Raw genomic sequence first — 16,844 nt, 5'->3', positions numbered from 1 at the left:
GGAGTGAACGCGCGCAGAAACAGCTACGCGCAAGCGCTGGAGTATGCCAGGGGTAGCACATTCTCAATTTCAGCGAATCACCATAGAGGGTAAGAAATGTCGACCGCGCGGCATTGCTAATAAAACAAGCATGTAGTACAGCCATTTCAAGTCTGCCTGCATGAGCCCAACATTTCCCGCTATAGGCGCCGTAGTGCGCTCAGTTTTAGCCTACAGATTTTCTCCCACATTTATCGAAGAGTTTTTGTTACATGACAAAGAGTACAAAATTGTCATTCCTAATTATACATTGTACTCTTTATTAGCAACTTCGCTGTTGTTGTTGCTGTTGTTTGCCATTATAAAAGCAAAATAGCGTTCAGCATCATCGACAAATCACGTGACCTCTGGCCTAGATTTAAAATTTCTACCAGCTGATTCATTGGCTCGTGCACTTAAACTGGATGGTTATTTTGTGCTAAAACTACTTTATTGCGCTTTGATACCCCGCGTTATTTAACTTTGGGAAACATGACTTGTTGCGAAGGATATAAGCCCGAAACTTAGATTTCGATCGTGAGCCATGCGGAACGCGACCGCATCGAAACTGAAGCCGGATTCCGCTGCGACTGACCACGGCAATAACCAGTGAGCCACTTATCATCACGGCTTGAATCTTTATGTAATAGTCGTTTCGTTTACTTACAGGCGCACACAAGCTAACGAACTAGCTCCTGCATTACATATGGGCAGTCAGGAACCTCCACTGCTGTATCCAAAACAAACCTTTAGCTGCTGGGCCGTCGCTATACGCACACGCTAACGAAACAAAGAGCGATATAGGAAAGCGCTTAGCATTTTTCATCTTACTGTAGCCGTGGCTATAGGCGACTTCGTTGCGTTATCAAAATATATATTTTTCTTTCGAGTCCGCCGGTACCTTATTTCGTAAAGGAAACAGAATAACCTTTTGGTAAATCAAAGTGAAAGCACTGCATTTAATGTATTAAACAGTTGCACACACGATAATTCACCCATATTTTGTGCTCATTGGTCCCAAGTGTTTTCGCTGTTCAGTTTGGTTTATCTTAGGGCATTTATTTTTCCAGTAGTGAAGCGGTGCATCACGTTCCTGCAGAAAAAGACAACAGCCGTTCTAGAAGCTTCATGTCACGCAAGCATTTGCTTGTGGAGCCAGCAGTGTTATCTGTTCTAGCGTACAAATAAGCGCAGAAATCTTCTCATGTGCGACCTTAATATTACTTCGCCTGTTGATATGCATTCCATTTAGGCCGTCATCAGTTTTGTGGATAGTAGCAATATTTATTTAACATGCTGCTTCAGCACCCTAGAAAATACAGTGTACATTTGCATGTCATGCAGTCACAAACCATTCCATATACAGGGTGTTAAAAATTAGGCTTTGTGGTCTTCCTCAAATTGGGCACTGGAAGGCACGCGAAGACCACCGGCGCAAATGGCCATCAGTCTATATGGCCATCAGTAGAGGCTCTTTGGTCTCCTGGTTATTAAAACGCGCCAGCTATGCGATGGCCAAGGCACCGCGGCATGCCGAAAAGCCAGCAGGGCGAGCACCGCACGTACCAGCGCACTCTACCCCTAAAACGCACCCAGATTAGATTTTTCTTTGTAAAAAAAGTTACGTCCGCTTCCTCTTTGTGTAGCGTCACATTTGCTTTTCCTTCGTAAATTACATGCGCTTCCGCTGCTTATTATCGTACCACTGTGGTGACCACAGTTTCCCTTCTCGAAGGTGGTTTTTTCTTCTATGTTATGCGCTCCCACTCATGCTCTCCCATCACACATTGGGGCGGACGTGCCTTTTGAAGCGATATTATCAGGGAGTGTACGTATGAGCTCGGCTTCTCACGGAGGTCCCGCCAAGAGGCCGTGAGTCTTGTCATGCGTCACTAGCAGCTAGTGATAATGGCAGTGTTTCCTTTTTTCGATTTCGGCAATAAAATGGCTTGTGTTGCAAAGGTTGCGGGGCGCCACCGCTCGTATCTGAAACGTCAAATCAGGGTGCTTCAATAGACAGTATTGAAGGACCTTGATCAAGCTTAGCACGGAGGTCTCGATATTGTCGAGGGTGAAGTACACCTAGACTGGTCGGAATTAACGCCTGTCTAACAGCTACACAGAACTGTCCTGCTGTTGTTTTCACCTATCGCCCGCTTTCCAAGCACACAGGCTCACATATGGAATGTGGCATTGCTTCCTACCCCAAGGTAGTATCGTTGAGACGCTAAAAGAAACGTAGAAAAGTGATGAAGACAGTTGTGGCTGAACATCTGAAACGAGCATAACAGGTCACATGTACCCCAGAGTAAGGACCTCATGCAGAATTGCTGTAAAACATAGTTGCAGAGTGACCTGCCGAACGTAATGTCGTAATGTCTCTCGAGGGGTGGGTACCAAGGTGGGAAGTAAGGTTTCACTCTGGCGACGTAAAGGACTTCAGGTTAGGGCTGATGACGGGAACCTCTACATGTGCCTTCTGCAATAACGTCACAGTTAATCTCGCTGAGTCGCCGCAAAACTATTTACGGAAAATAGTACCGACGTAATAGCTTTTTCGAATGACCATGCTTTCGGAAAGGCGTCCATATGCAAACCACGTCGCCTGCCCGAGTCGCCTGCCGTCACCACACCTGCCCTAACCCAACCTACCTGAAACAACCATGATTATTGTAGCCAAGTCTACAACACCTGTGACAGCCCCAGTGTCCCTAATCGTGCTGCAACAGCCCAGGAAGCCACTGACCTTCCGTGGGCCACCCCGATAACTGGCTGGAAACATACGAAAGAGTTGCTGTCAACAATTGGAACGCCGATGACAAACTTTGGCATGTGTACTTCACCTTTTAAGACGCTATGGCTTTATTACCGCGAGCCAACTCCGACGACGCGGAACCTGCTCTGCAACGGTACCCTGCATACCTTCAGGAGCGTCCTGCGCAAAGAGCGAGCCAAAGCTCTACTTAAACCTGCGTGCAACTGCCAAACAAGAACATCGCGATCCTTCTGCAGGAAATCACTCACCCCTTCCGCCACCCCCACCTCGACACGTCTGAAGAAAAGAAAGTAAGGTTCTTGAGGCGGGGTGTGAAAGAACAACTATTCGCCTAATTGATGCGTAACCCACTGTCGCCGAGTTTCTTTCGGAGACCACAATGATCGAGGAAACGTTTGAAGTATGCACCAGGCAATATAACCAGCCTGCGCTAACAACAAACTGCGCAGAAGCTCAAGGGCAAGACGCCGATGACCGGCGCGAGACGATCAGAGCGGTCGTACAGGAAGAGCTGCAGAACTTGTGCCTAAGGTCGCAGTCCCAGGTGGCCTCAATCGCTGGCATAGTTAAGGAGCTTCAGTGGTTCCAGCATCGCTGCAATCCCAGACGGAAGCGATGTCCTACGCAGCCATCACCCTTCATCAAGGTCCCCTTCAGCGTTCATGCCGGGGTACCGCAACACCATAATTCTGTCGCCAACAACCGCCGCCGCCAGCACACCTACCCATCGCCAATTGCAGCTACCCGAGAAAGGTGGACATTTGTCGCGCCACCGACCACCGCCCGCTACGCTATCACTGCGGGGAAGCCGGGCAAGTGTAACGCTGACGCCCACACCGCGACTTCAGTCTGCGAGCCTTTGCCGCCACTAAATAGTGCGCACAGCAGAGCGAATGACCAGGTGATCTCGCCGACCACCTCACCGCCATCATCTGTCGCAGCAGCGACGACCATACACAGCCCGGGGCGGCTCCGTCAGCCCATATCCCGAAAAGCAAGCAGCAACCGATGGAAGGGCGGATTCTTTTCGTCGAAATGACGAAGATCCTCCACCGCCGACGGTGACGCCGAAGAGACTATTTCGACGACATAACAACGACACGCCGCGATCCCGACGAAGACTAGAAGCAAAGAATGCACCGACGTGACAATGCGACGTACCAGCCATACGTCAACACGACGCAGCCGGGATCCGACGCCAAGATCTAACTTCAAAATCAAACAACGAGCCACTGACCACGACGCGTTGCTCGACAGCGACACAGTCACTGCGTTAGCAGACACAGGAGCCGAGTAGTCCGTCATGAGTGGGCCCTTCACCGCCCAGTTGAAGAAAGTGAAGACAGCGTGGAAGCCGGCATATACGGACCACTGGAGGACACCTAATAACGCCGACAGGAATCTGCACTGCGAGAATTAGCACTCTTGTCCGGACCTACCCTGCTACCTTCGGTATCCTCGAAAAGTGTACACGAGACGTTATTCTCGGCATGAACTTCCTGAACCAACACGGCGCGTTCACTGACTTCAAGTCGAAGTCAATATTGCTATCCGAAGATCAAGCGATACCGCCGAATACTGCTCGTAGTGACCATGCCTGCAATGCGCTCGAAGATCAAGTCAACATCCCGCCTCGCTCCAGCATTGTCATTTCCGTCGGCACCGTAACACTCGCAGACGTAGAAGTCGTCATCGAGAGTGACCTACGTCTGCTGCTCAACCGCACAATTTGCGTAGCAACAGGAACCGCTCGAGCGCACAGGGTAAGGGGAAAGTGGGGCTGGCAAGCTTCAGCCAAAATTTCAAGCATGCCAACAAAGGCACGACAACCGCATACGTCGAGGAAATTGTGAGAGCCAGCAACACATTTGTCCTTTAGGATACTGCAGCATCTACCCCGACACATTTAGTTGCCGAGCCATACTTCGACATAAATCCAAGTAGCTCCACTAGTAAGCAGCAGCAGCTCAGCAGTCTTCTCAAACGACACAAAGACTGCTTTTCGACGTCATCAAGAGAGCGCTCGACCACTCCGCCAGAGCCCTTATCGAGTTTAGACATGTGAGGCGAAGCTAAAAAGCAAGTCGACAAAATACTGCAGGACGACATCACACAGCCGTCGAAAAGCCCGTGGGCACCTCCTGTAATATTGAAGGAAAAGGACGGAACCCTAGGTTTCTGCGTCGATTATCGTCGACTGAACAAGATCACGAAGAAGGACGTATACGCCCTCCCACGGATCGATGACGCATTAAATCGTTTCTTCAATGCTAAATAATTCTCGTCGATGGATGTCAAGACCGTGCTATTGAAAATAGAAGCCGACGAGAAGGCTTGAAAAAAGACCTTCACCACGCCAGAACACCTGTAAGAGTTCAAGGTCATGTCCTTCGAACTGTGCTTAGCGCCTGCAACGTTCTGGTGCACGATGGACATGGTATAAGCAGGCTTGAAGTGGCAACCCTGTCTTGTTTACTTGAATGGCGTCGTCATCTTCGCCGGAAGATGATCACCTTAGGCGGCCTGGAATAGTACTAGAGCCATCAAGTTATCAGGGCTCACTTTTAAGGCGAAAAAGTTCCATTTCGCTTAAGACGAGCTTTTCGCACCACGTCATCAGCAAATGTGGAGTCTTTCCCGTGGGTCCCTCTTCTCATTTGTCGTAGCTGCGGGAACTCTGCGCAGAGGTGCCCTTTCGCAATATCTGCCTCGACAACCACAGGGTTGCAGCATCAGAATACGCGGTCATATTCATCGTGTACTTATGCGCTGACTCCCCGAAGATATCACCAATCTATGTCGTCAACGGAGCAGGAGACTCAAGCCGACTACCGCACTACTGCAAGGTCGCTACTACAAGACGTGCGAAAGGTCATGAAGTCCCTGAAGGTGCAAGTCGAGAGCAGAAAGCCAAGCCTCCCGTTCAAGGTCCCTAACAGAGAGCAACCTCGCGAGAAACGTGCGATGCAAACCGTGTCTAACACCGCAGCTACGATAAGCATTAGCGCTGGCTGCAAGATCTGCATCGAATGGCCCTCCCTGCTATGTACTGTGCCATCACGGGGACCAGGCCTACGAGACTGCCAAGTCACCTGTCACCCGTCGAAATTACACGCTGGCGAACACGCAAGAATTGTCATTTTAAACGCGGCTTTGGAGGGCACGTTGCATGAAAGGGCTACAGTGCAGCGTGGCTCATGTGGAAGTACTGCACGAAACATCAGTTGTCATATGGAAACAGTAGATATTTTCATATGAAACGAGAACATTTCCATATGGAAAGAAGACAGCAAGAGCCTACCTGCCGCGAGCAGTAATAAACTTGTCGAGCAGGACACAACTAAAAGTTAGCGGTTGTACGCCTTCACCTTTGCTGATGCAAATGGCCACAGCGTGAGCGCCCGGAACGCACAATTCCTTCTTACTTCGGTTACTGCTTGACACCAGTTGCCAAAGAACGTTCATTTCAGGTGACCTGTCCAAAAGGCTCGGCCTTGATTCCCTCGAGACAGAAGACCTCTTTGCGCAGACGTTTGGGGCTTCTAATTTTTCCCGCCATTACAGCTGTCGAAGCGTCAGGCCCAAATTACATAGTCGTTTCAACTCCCACGACTTCGCGGTAGGCTCGTTATCAGTACATGAAGTCTGCACTGTGAACACTCCAGCCACCGGTTATGATTTCTCAGCACAGTTGGATGAACACAAATGCTTACTGCTGAGGAGCATAACTAGGAACGACCATTGACTAGATTGCTGGACAAGACGAGTACAAACAGAGGGAAAGCTGCACATCCGTACTGGCTACGCCCACCTCGAGGCGCATTCCGCGTTGCGTCATTCTTTCCCCTCCGCGACTAGGAGGAGGAATAAACTTTTATTGTAGAACCAGCACTTTATGATGGCCGGGCCTACGCCTCCCACGAAGGGACGTCGAGGGCTTGCCTCGCCGCCGCCTCGCGGGCGTGCTGGGTCGCCCAGGTTTGGTCGTCGAGGGCGGAGCTCCGCAGAGCCTCATGCAACCTCGACGAGAGAGTCGTGGTGTTAGTTTGTGCATGCTGTGCTGGGCACTCCCATAGCATATGCGGAAGCGTAGCCGGGTGAATTCCACAGCACCGGCAGTTGGGGGTAGTGTAGACGTCCGGCAGTATAAGGTGGAGGCGGGCGGGTGAAGGGTACGTGTTTGTTTGTAGTAGGCGCAGGGTGGTAGCCTGCGCCCGGCTGAACTTTGGGTGAGGCGGGGGGAAGATTCGGCGACTCAGGCAAAAGGCCTTAATGAGATCGTTATAAGTTGTCAGACTGTCCCTGGTGTCCAACTCATCTCCAGTGACTCCGGCGCGGTTGACTAGGCCTCGCGCAATGGAGTGGGTGACCTCGTTGAGATTGGGGAGGTGTGGGTGGACAGGGCTCGCATGGGCCGGGATCCATGTTAGGGAGATTATGCTGTCTTTAGAGTGTGGTGCCTGGCAGAGGATGCGAAGAGCTTGGGGAGAAATACGCCCTTTGCTGAAGTTAGTAACGGCTGAGCGAGAGTCACACACTATGGTGTGACAGGTGGGATCTAAAGTGGCCAGGGCGATGGCCACTTCTTCAGCCGTCTCTGCAGTGGGGGTAGTGACGCTGCAGGCATGGTGTAGGGCTCCATCGCGTGTGGCAACGGCCACAAATCGTGTGCCATGGGAGTATCGGGCTGCATCAACAAATGTGACGCCAGGTACGTTGGCAAGGGCTTTTATGATAGCTCCAGCCCGAGCTTGGCGCCGGGCCCTGTTATATTCAGGGTGCATATTTCTAGGGATAGGGTCTATGTAGATCCAGCTACGGATGTCGGTCGGGATCGGTTGTTTGGGGCCGCGACTAATTTCATCGTTTTAACTTCACCTGTTCTACGATGCAAGCCCACTGACAAACGGTGCAGTCAGCTACATGCATTAACAGATCAAAGAAGGAAAGATTTAAGTTCAGCTGCTCATAAGCAAGTGCAGATTGGGTGAGGAAACAAACGCGAGTTAATGACATCTTAGTTGAAATCAACGAAAGGAAATGGGCGTGGGCAGCACATGTAATGAGGGGGGAAGATAACCGATGGTCATTAAGGGTCGCGGACTGGATTCCAAGGGAAGTGAAGCGCAGCAGGGGGTGACAGAAAGTTAGGTGGGCAGATGGGATTAAGAAATTTGCAGGGGCAACAGGGCCCCATTTAGCACATCACCAGGGTACGTGGAGAAGTATGGGAGATGGCTTTGCCCTGCAGTGGGCGTAACCAGAATGATGATGATGATGATGACGATGATGATGATGATGATGATGATGGTGGTGGTGGTGGTGGTGGTGGTGGTGATGATGATCATGATGAAGAAGCAATTGCAGGGTCCCACTGCTGAAAAGTACCTCGTTGTCATACGTAGAGCCTCTTGTGTACTTGCTAGCTTTCATGCTGTGGAGCTATATCGAGGAATTCTAGAAACATTGAGATGTTAGGATTTTTTGGAGGGACTCATCAATAGTCCAACATTGGATTGCAGCCGACGCTAATCAATGGGAGACTTTCGAGAAACCGTATTCTTGAAATACAACGCCCAACGTCGGGGTATCCTTGAAGGCGCTGCGCAGGCCACGACAATCCAGTAGATACGCTGACGCGACACTGTGGACACTGACGCGATACGCGACACTGTGGTGAACCAGTTCTTCGTTGTTGTGACAGCCTGCGAAAATACGTTCGGCTCCTTTAGCGGATGCCGTTTCAAGCGAAACCGATAAAGTGAGGATCCAATGAGTGAGGAGGATCACGGCCCCGCGGCAGTAATGGCACCTCCTCCATTCCTACACGAGCCAGTGCTTGAGTCAGCAAGCTTTGAATATATCCCCCGTTTACTCCGAATAGCGGAATGGATCATGAAGTTTCTTCGGAACGCTTCCACCAAAAAGCCACTGAAGGCACTGTATTTGCATCAGGCGGATATCTATGTATTGATCCTTCCCCAGTACTACGCATTCGCGAACGAAGTCCCGGCCCTGCAGTAATGATAGAAATTTTCGGATACTCGCAACGTGCCGACATTACAACCGTTTATAGACCATGACAGATTACTTCGTGTAGGAGGCCGGCTTCAGCAGGTTAGCTACCCGGAGGAGTTGAAGCATCCAATCTTGCTTCCGGGGATCAGTGACTCACCGAACTCTTGGTTGATGCAGCACACCTACGACTATGACATGGTGGAGTTCAACTCACTCTCCTGGATCTTCAGAACCGCATCTGCATCTTCAAAGGGCGTCAGAGGAAAGAATCAGGGAAGAAAGAAAGGTTTTACGTAGTGGAAATTTAGTTCTGTGTGCCACTCTACTGCCGTGCTCAAAGACTGTCGACTGCTTAAGTTTACATCGTTGCCTTTTCGTGTGCTGGGACAAGGGCAGTACACCTGCAATGGGCCACATATTTTACAGCGCAAGCATGTTTTGTAGCCTTCAGGGGATTTGCAACACGACGTATAATTGCTGCCATCGTGCACTCTAACAGCGCGAAAGCATTCCGTTGCAGCACCGAGCAGCTGTGCATGCTGTTCGAAGAGAAAGTCCAGGAATAGGCCAGCTCTAGCCGAATCCCATGGCGCTTCATTGAAGAATGTGCGCAGCTGTTGGAAGTCCTTGGGGGGCGTGTGACCCGGAAAATTAACAATGCACTAAATCACTGCCTAGGGCGGGGCTACACCAGTTACAACTAGCTAATCGCCATGCTTGCTGAAGTTGAGGCTGTGGTTCATTGTCGTCTGCTTCTTTGACAGTCGTGCACTCAAATTTAATTCAGAAATCAATGAACGCGTCCAGAATAAATATATATCTTCGTCAAGCACGGTCATTGTCCTTCTGGATATGGACACAGATATTCTAGGCGCCTAGGCGCACCGAGGTCCACTTGCTTCGTGTGCGCTATGGAACGCAAACGCTTGCGCGTAACCCGCGTTCACGAGATAAGACGTCACTGTAATTTTTAGCCTTCCGATGCAGGCCGTCACGATTTTCTACCAGCCACTACAATCCAAGCAGTGAGAAGCGGGCCAATCACAGACGTCGGCACCATCCTCCTCATTAAGGTTGTCTATCTTCATTGAGCTAGCTCGGCCCAACCGAAACCCTTTCCACTTCAGCGTGCTGCGTGCCTGTTGTCAGCAAAATACATTCCTTTAAAATCACGTCAAAAAAGGCAATGCTGTTCGCTTTGAAATCAAACAAAGGTGACCTCCTATAAAGAAGGAGAGCGTATCATTGGATTGCTGAAACAATGCTACAGGTCACCGGCAGACGCTTGCCTCGGCGGTTACGTAACTTTGCTGTCAGTAGATTGCAACAAAATACATGGAATAGTTTTACGTTATGTGGCCCCTATTATTAGCTATTTCAGAGTTCATTTCCTGGGTTCTATAGAAGTGTGGATAATGATGCTTTAGGATTAACTTCCTCTTACAGACGCCTCCTCACAATGGTGAGAAGAAGTCCCTAAATATTTCTCTGCCAAAGATTGTTTTGTCCACCAAGCTTGCGTTTTCTGTGCATTATGTCTTGCACATCACTTTCTAAGTGTCTCTCTTTTAATATATCCGTGTGGCAGCACTCGGATCTTAGCGTTGTTCCTGTGCTCGTTAAGTAAATGATTGATTGGATAGATTCATTCGTATTAACTTGGTCGGCAGCTTAAGAATCTGCTTTTCTTTAATTCTACTACATGACTCGGGCGTTGCTAGTGACCTGTACGCAATTCCTCTGTCGTCTATCAGGCAACTGCTTCCTATGTCTGCCAATTCTTAATGTATCCTTACAGTTAGTCCTTTCCTATCTCCTACTACATATTAGGTACCTTGGCGCCACATTGCCATCATAACAAAACAGCGGCTATAATGCGGGCATAATCTGTCGCATCCTTTTGCAGCGGTGTATAGTTCCGGGCATAGCTGGCTTATTATTGGCTGCACTAAAAGGTATCATTTTGGCTCGCTGCATGATACGGTACAGCAATACGTGGCAAGGCATCGCCTTTGTGCATACTTGTCGTATACCGAGAATTGCTGTGGAAGTAACCACCGGTAAGCGTAATAGCCACCCTAACCGCGATCAACTATAGCAACATGGCAGTGCCCTTACAGCACCGACTACCCGCCTCGATCTGAATTCGCGATTGTTACGTGCTCTACGCCCTGTCAGCAAGAAAAAAGTGGCAAAATAATTCCTCGCTTTTGCTCAGTGTCATTTAAGCTGAGGTCAAAGAGTTATGTATGTCTTGCCGTAAATATTGAGATCGGCTTTTCGTTTTCACGCTGATGGGACTGACATGTGCTCCCTGCAAGATCATCCCGCATGTAATCTACTCACATATTATGAACTGTCTAGACGCTAACAACCTCTTTCATCCTTCACAGCACGGGTTCCGCAGGGGTCGTTCTTGCGAGACCCAGCTTGCACTATTTCTTCATGACGTGCATGCTAATCTTGACCGTAACATACAAACAGATGCCATATTTTTTATTACTCGAAAGCATTTGACAAAATAGCTCATAAGCGCCTATTACTAAAACTTTTTAGTTTGCATTTGCATCCTGATATCCTAAAATGGCTTGAGCAATTTTTAACTAACCGCTCACAGTATGTCTCATTTAATACCCAGAATTCAAACATTGCCTTCGTTACATGAGGTGTACCACAGGGGTCCGTCCTTGGCCCCCTTCTTTTACTAATTTACATTACCTACCTACCTTGCATGTGTCCTGCTGTATCCGTATGTTCGCCGATGACTGCGTTATTTACCGTGCAGTCAATACCATCACTGTGCAAACCACTCTTCAATCCTACCTTCACCGGGTACAAGAATGCTGTGATGTTTAGCTGATGACACTCAACTCTAATAAATGCAAACTTGTCTCATTTACTCGTCGTCATCACCCTCTTCGCGTCTCCTTTCAGATTGGGGACATGACCGTGGAATCAGTTCAATCCTAGAAATTCTAGAATCCTAGAAATTTCATCAGCTCGCAAAATGTTGGGCTTTCTGATACGTCATCTTCGCCTCACTCCATTGCATGTAAAACTGTTAGTCTATAGATCATTGGTAACAACGAAACTCGAATACGCACCTGCCATCTCGGATCCTCATCAAGCATATCTCGCCAGTGCTCTCGAGGCAGTTCAAAATCGCGCCACCAGGTATATTCACTCCACATACGCTTACAACTTCAGCATATCATCTTTAAAAAAGAATGTTCCTTATCGCTTCTATCCCTTCGTCGCCGCATTGCCACCCTTTTCCTCTTCCACAGGTTCTACTATGCGACGCTTAATCGACCACCATACATTGTTCCCCAACGCGCCGGTCATGACACATTGGTCATCCCCAGCAGGTAGGGCAACCACATTCGCGCACAAATACATTTTCAGCCTCATTTTCCTACCGAACATATAAAGACTGGACTGGCCTTCCTCTTCAAATCGCTGCCATCGCCTGCTCTTCTGAATTTGCTCAACATGTAACAACTTTTTTTATTTCCAGAATTGAATGCATTATAACATTTGTTTGTATCTGTTGTATCCCCACTCCTTATGTATTACCCCTACTATGGGGTCCTTAAGGAAATAAAATTAAATGAAATGAGAGAAGGCGCCGAGCCTAAAACTGGTTTGATTTTTAGTTAGCAGATAGCGCGACACTATTAACACCACTGATACGTTGACGATGTAGAACGCTATAAAGGCCTAATTGTTCGCTGCATCATTAATCCACTACCCCACTCTAGCATGGTACATGAATGAGGGTAGCGAGCTAACTCCAAGTAGACGCCGAGCAGACGCTGCGCCCCAGGTGGACGTTTATGATGGCGTTCGCCCTTACTACTTGCTAGGGAGGCTGCAAGGTAACTGCAGGGAAAGTGTACAGCTAAAGCGAAGCACTGCTGTCGCATCCATGTAAACGAAGTTTATGGCTATGGCGTCAACACATTTTTCTGTCAGCCCACCTAACATGGAGTAACATGTACGGACAGGATGACAAGCAGACATTGAGCAGACGTCGTGGCGCGGATGGGCACATCTGGAGGGGCATTCAGCTTTCCTTTTGGTTGAGAATTCGGTTAGCTTCCACACTGCTCTAAGGAACTACTGAGATAGAGTATAGAGGCTACGTACTATATTTTGATCGCAGCGCAAGCGATGTCCTGTGGCTGCGCATCGACGTAACATATTACTCAGCGTGTACAATAGTAAATAGTTACAGATCTCTAGCGACTAATAATGTCATAAATCGTTCATGTTTTCTGATGTAGAAGCAGGTGACCTAATTTTATTGCGGATTACATGGTGCGTGCTTAATATCTTTAACGTATGACGCACCACTTTTTGGCTGCGAATTCGAACAGTGACAGAAGTATGTCTAGCATTCGTAGCGTCTACTGTTATGCATGAAACGGAGTATAAAGTCCTTCAAATACTCTTGATCATCTGAATTGCGTACATTTCCTGCAAACTTCTGTCTTTCTTGGATTACTGTTAGAGGGACATGTTCGAAGCTATAAAGTCAAGGGTCTCATGAAAACTAATCTCGTCGGTTAAGAGGACGACTCATATGGGAAACAACAAAAATAAATTTTTTCTTGCTGAACCAGCTTTCAGTTGTTATTTTTGTAAGCGCTGCAGACTTCACTGACGAACGCGTACCTCATATGCCTTGGTAGGCCTCGCAGACAAATCGCTTTCTTTCATTCAGCGTAACAACGTGATGAATCACAAGACAGGACATACTTGACATCATGGAAGCGTGTCACAGCGCCACAGCACGATGAGTACGCCCACGGAATTTCGTAGATTGCCATGTCCCATAAAACCTTTCCTAATAATCAGAAATAAGAAAGCGCGTGCTCATATTTCATAAGTAAATTGTTGCTGTGACGCACCTAATGCGTCAAGCACTAGGCATGAGGGAAATTCCTGAAGTGTTTTTTTTTTGTCTTTTGTGTTTAAAGGGAAACTGAAACGGTTTTCAATTTCCATGAATTGCCATGAAACAAAAACAAAAGTCGTGTTTTTGTCGTTATGCAGCACTGACGAGAACATGAAGCTTCTCGAGCCTTACATGCGAGACCTCCTCGTGAACGGGAAAGAGTGCCGAGTGCTTCGCGATTCCGCAGCTACGATGGATGTAGTTCACCCCTCTTACGTAGAACCCGATATGTTCACGGGCGAGTGCGCATGGATCAAGCAAGGCGTGGAAGCTCACAGCGTGTGTCTGCCCGTAGCAAAAGTGTTTATTGAAGGACCTTTCGGAGCACTTGAGACGGAGGCGGCAGTGTCATATATGCTGCCCCCCCAGTACCCGTACTTATTTTCGAACAGGTCCGATCACCTCCTGCGCGAGAAGGGGCTTTTGTTTGGTGAGGCTAGCGTTCAGGCCTTAACCAGATCGAAGGTTCGGGAGCTCGCTGCAAAGGCGGTAGTTGCGGGGCCGACGTTGTCAAACGATGAGAAAGGGTCAGAGGCGCAGCAAGCTGATATTCAGAGCACGCCCGAACTGAATAAAATTGAGCCTGTAGCATTAAAGGCACCAGATACTGGAGAGGAAATTCCCGATGCGGGAAAGTTAGAAGAGCTATCTGCAGACTTGCTCATCGCGCCTACGTCAGACGGACTTAATAGGTTGCTAAAAGTCAGCCGTGCGGCTTTGATAGCCGAGCAAAAGAAGGATGGCAGCCTAGAAAACATACGCTGCATTGTCAAGGAAGGTATCGCCAAAAAAAATGCTCGCTTTGTGGAAAGAGGTGGGGTCCTGTACCGGAAGTATCTAGACCGCAGGGGAGTGGAGTTCGATCAGCTGATCGTGCCTCAGTGCTATCGTCAGAATCTGTTCCGCTTGTCGCATGGGGGTTCGTGGTCCGGACACCTAGGAGTTAAGAAAACTAAGGACCGTCTCTTGCAAGAGTACTATTGGCCAGGGTGTTTTCGGGACGCAGACCACTTTGTGAAGACATGTGACACCTGTCAGCGGGTGGGCAAACCAGGGGACAAATCGAGGGCGCCGTTGAAGTTGGTACCTATCATTACGGAGCCTTTTAGACGGCTCGTTATTGATACAGTGGGACCTCTGCCGGAAACAGCCACATGGTACAGACACATTTTGACTGTGATCTGCCCAGCGACAAAGTTCCCTGAAGCAGTGCCGCTTAAAGAACTCAGCTCAGTTGAGATAGTCAATGCACTACTGTCCATATTTGGGCGAGTTGGTTTTCCTGCGGAAATTCAATCAGATCAGGGCACAGTGTTTACTAGCGCTTTGACGACAGCCTTTCTCGAAAGGTGCGGGGTAAAGCTGTTACACAGCTCAGAGCACCACCCCCAGTCGAATTCCGTTGAGAAGCTCCACTCCGTCATGAAGCGCGTGTTGAGAGCATTGTGTTTTGAACATCAAACTGACTGGGAGCTGTGTCTGCCTGGGGTGATGTTTGCATTACGGACCGCGCCGCATGCCGCTACGGGGTGTTCGCCAGCTGAGCTCGTGTACGGTCGCTCGCTGCGATCTCCGCTTCGCATGCTTCGAAACGGATCACTGCCCTCTCCAATGACTGCAGACCATCTCTTTCACAAATGGCCGCCTCCTGCGCTGGAGCCTCGCTTTGCGACAACATTCCTTTGAGGTGCGTTACAAAATGGGGAGTCTCAACGGTAACGCCGATGGCTTAAGTCGAAGCCCCTAACGTGGGAATCAGCCTCAAAATTGTTTGTTATTGATGTTTTTCTTCCTGAGGCAGGATTCTTAACATATTGCTTTTGTGTAGTGTTTCAAAGTGATGATGTGCTTTATAGTGCAATTTTCCAATTTGTCGACGCGTTCTGAGTGCTGCTAGACTACTGTAAGGAACTAGGCAGTAGTATAAAAGGGGAAAGAGCCTGGCATGGCTTAGTGAGGGTTGTGCCGTGCTTGCTGACTGAGCGGCTGAGTTTCGGCGCAGTTCTAACGCTTGCTGGGAACGAGAAAAAAATGACAACTCTCCCGAAGTCACTTTGCAGTGTCCTGTGTGAACCTGAACGTGAGAACGAGGCCTTCTCGGTGCGCTGCGCTCAAGAAACGCCGAGGGACGACCGACTTCGGTTATGAGCATCATCGAGCGACATCCCTCCGGACAGCGGCTGCAGTCCCCTGACCATCGGGATCTCCTTCCCCCGGCGGGGCGGTCTGTTACGTTTCGCCTACGACGCGCGATATGGCCGGCGCTGATGCAACGGACGCCGAGGCTTCGTTCAAAGCGGCGGACATTTTGGCCCGTTCGGAGCGGCCGCGACGCATCCCCGCCGAGCGCGTCCCGGCATGTTCAGTGCCACGTGTCTTTGTGTGTGCGTGTGTGTGTGTGTGCCCACGCTTGTCAAAGCGCGGCAGCCGGGGAGAGGAGCTCCCCCAGTGTGACGCGAGGAGGTCTGACCGGCGCCGGCCCGGCTGATGCGTCACTACACTCGTCTCTACATGTCTCTCAGTCCGTCCGTGCCTCGCTGTCACGTGGTGTAGTCCCGTGACCTTCCCTCTTGCCCTCAACTCCGAGAGTATAAGAGCAGCTGCCCCCGGACGCCAGGAGAGAGGCTCCGAATTCTTCAGTCGAGAAGCGTGCTCTCCCGTCTCTCCACTTCGGTCGACCTGACCGGCCGCTCTTTTGCGATGCTAGAATAAACAAGTTGTTCTGTTAGCATTCGACTCATGCTTTGCCGGAACCTTCGGATGTTTCCAGTGTGCCCCAGGCCGCCAGGCCAACGCTACCCTTGGGGCTTGCGACTCAGTTGCAATAACGGGTGTCAGCACTGAGGTTCCAACAGCTGGTGGCAGCGCTGAGATTCCAACAGCCGGTGCCATCGGTGGGATCCCAACACGGGCCGGCGTGCTGGCATGTTTCTTTCCGTCCTGCGCTTTACTAAACGACGCTACGAGAGATCTGCCGCCGCTCACATTTGTTTTATTTGGCGATTTTCGTAAACTGTTCTTCCTTTCTGTGCTACGTGAGTGCCTAGAGCCAAGGGCGCCCAACATTCCCTC

The 16,844-nt window shown here is 49.5% G+C and overlaps 1 protein-coding gene across 6 annotated transcripts in view; it reads right to left on the bottom strand.

Annotated features, from left to right (window-relative positions):
• Nucleotides 1-16,844, bottom strand: part of LOC139049594 (phospholipid-transporting ATPase ABCA3-like) — a 259,493-nt gene that overhangs the window by 13,340 nt on the left and 229,309 nt on the right. The gene's annotated exons all lie outside the window — the stretch shown is intronic.

The sequence above is a fragment of the Dermacentor albipictus genome, chromosome 9 (genome assembly GCF_038994185.2).
Source record: "Dermacentor albipictus isolate Rhodes 1998 colony chromosome 9, USDA_Dalb.pri_finalv2, whole genome shotgun sequence".
NCBI lineage: Eukaryota > Metazoa > Arthropoda > Arachnida > Ixodida > Ixodidae > Dermacentor > Dermacentor albipictus.
This window is presented reverse-complemented; position numbering and strand designations above follow the sequence as displayed.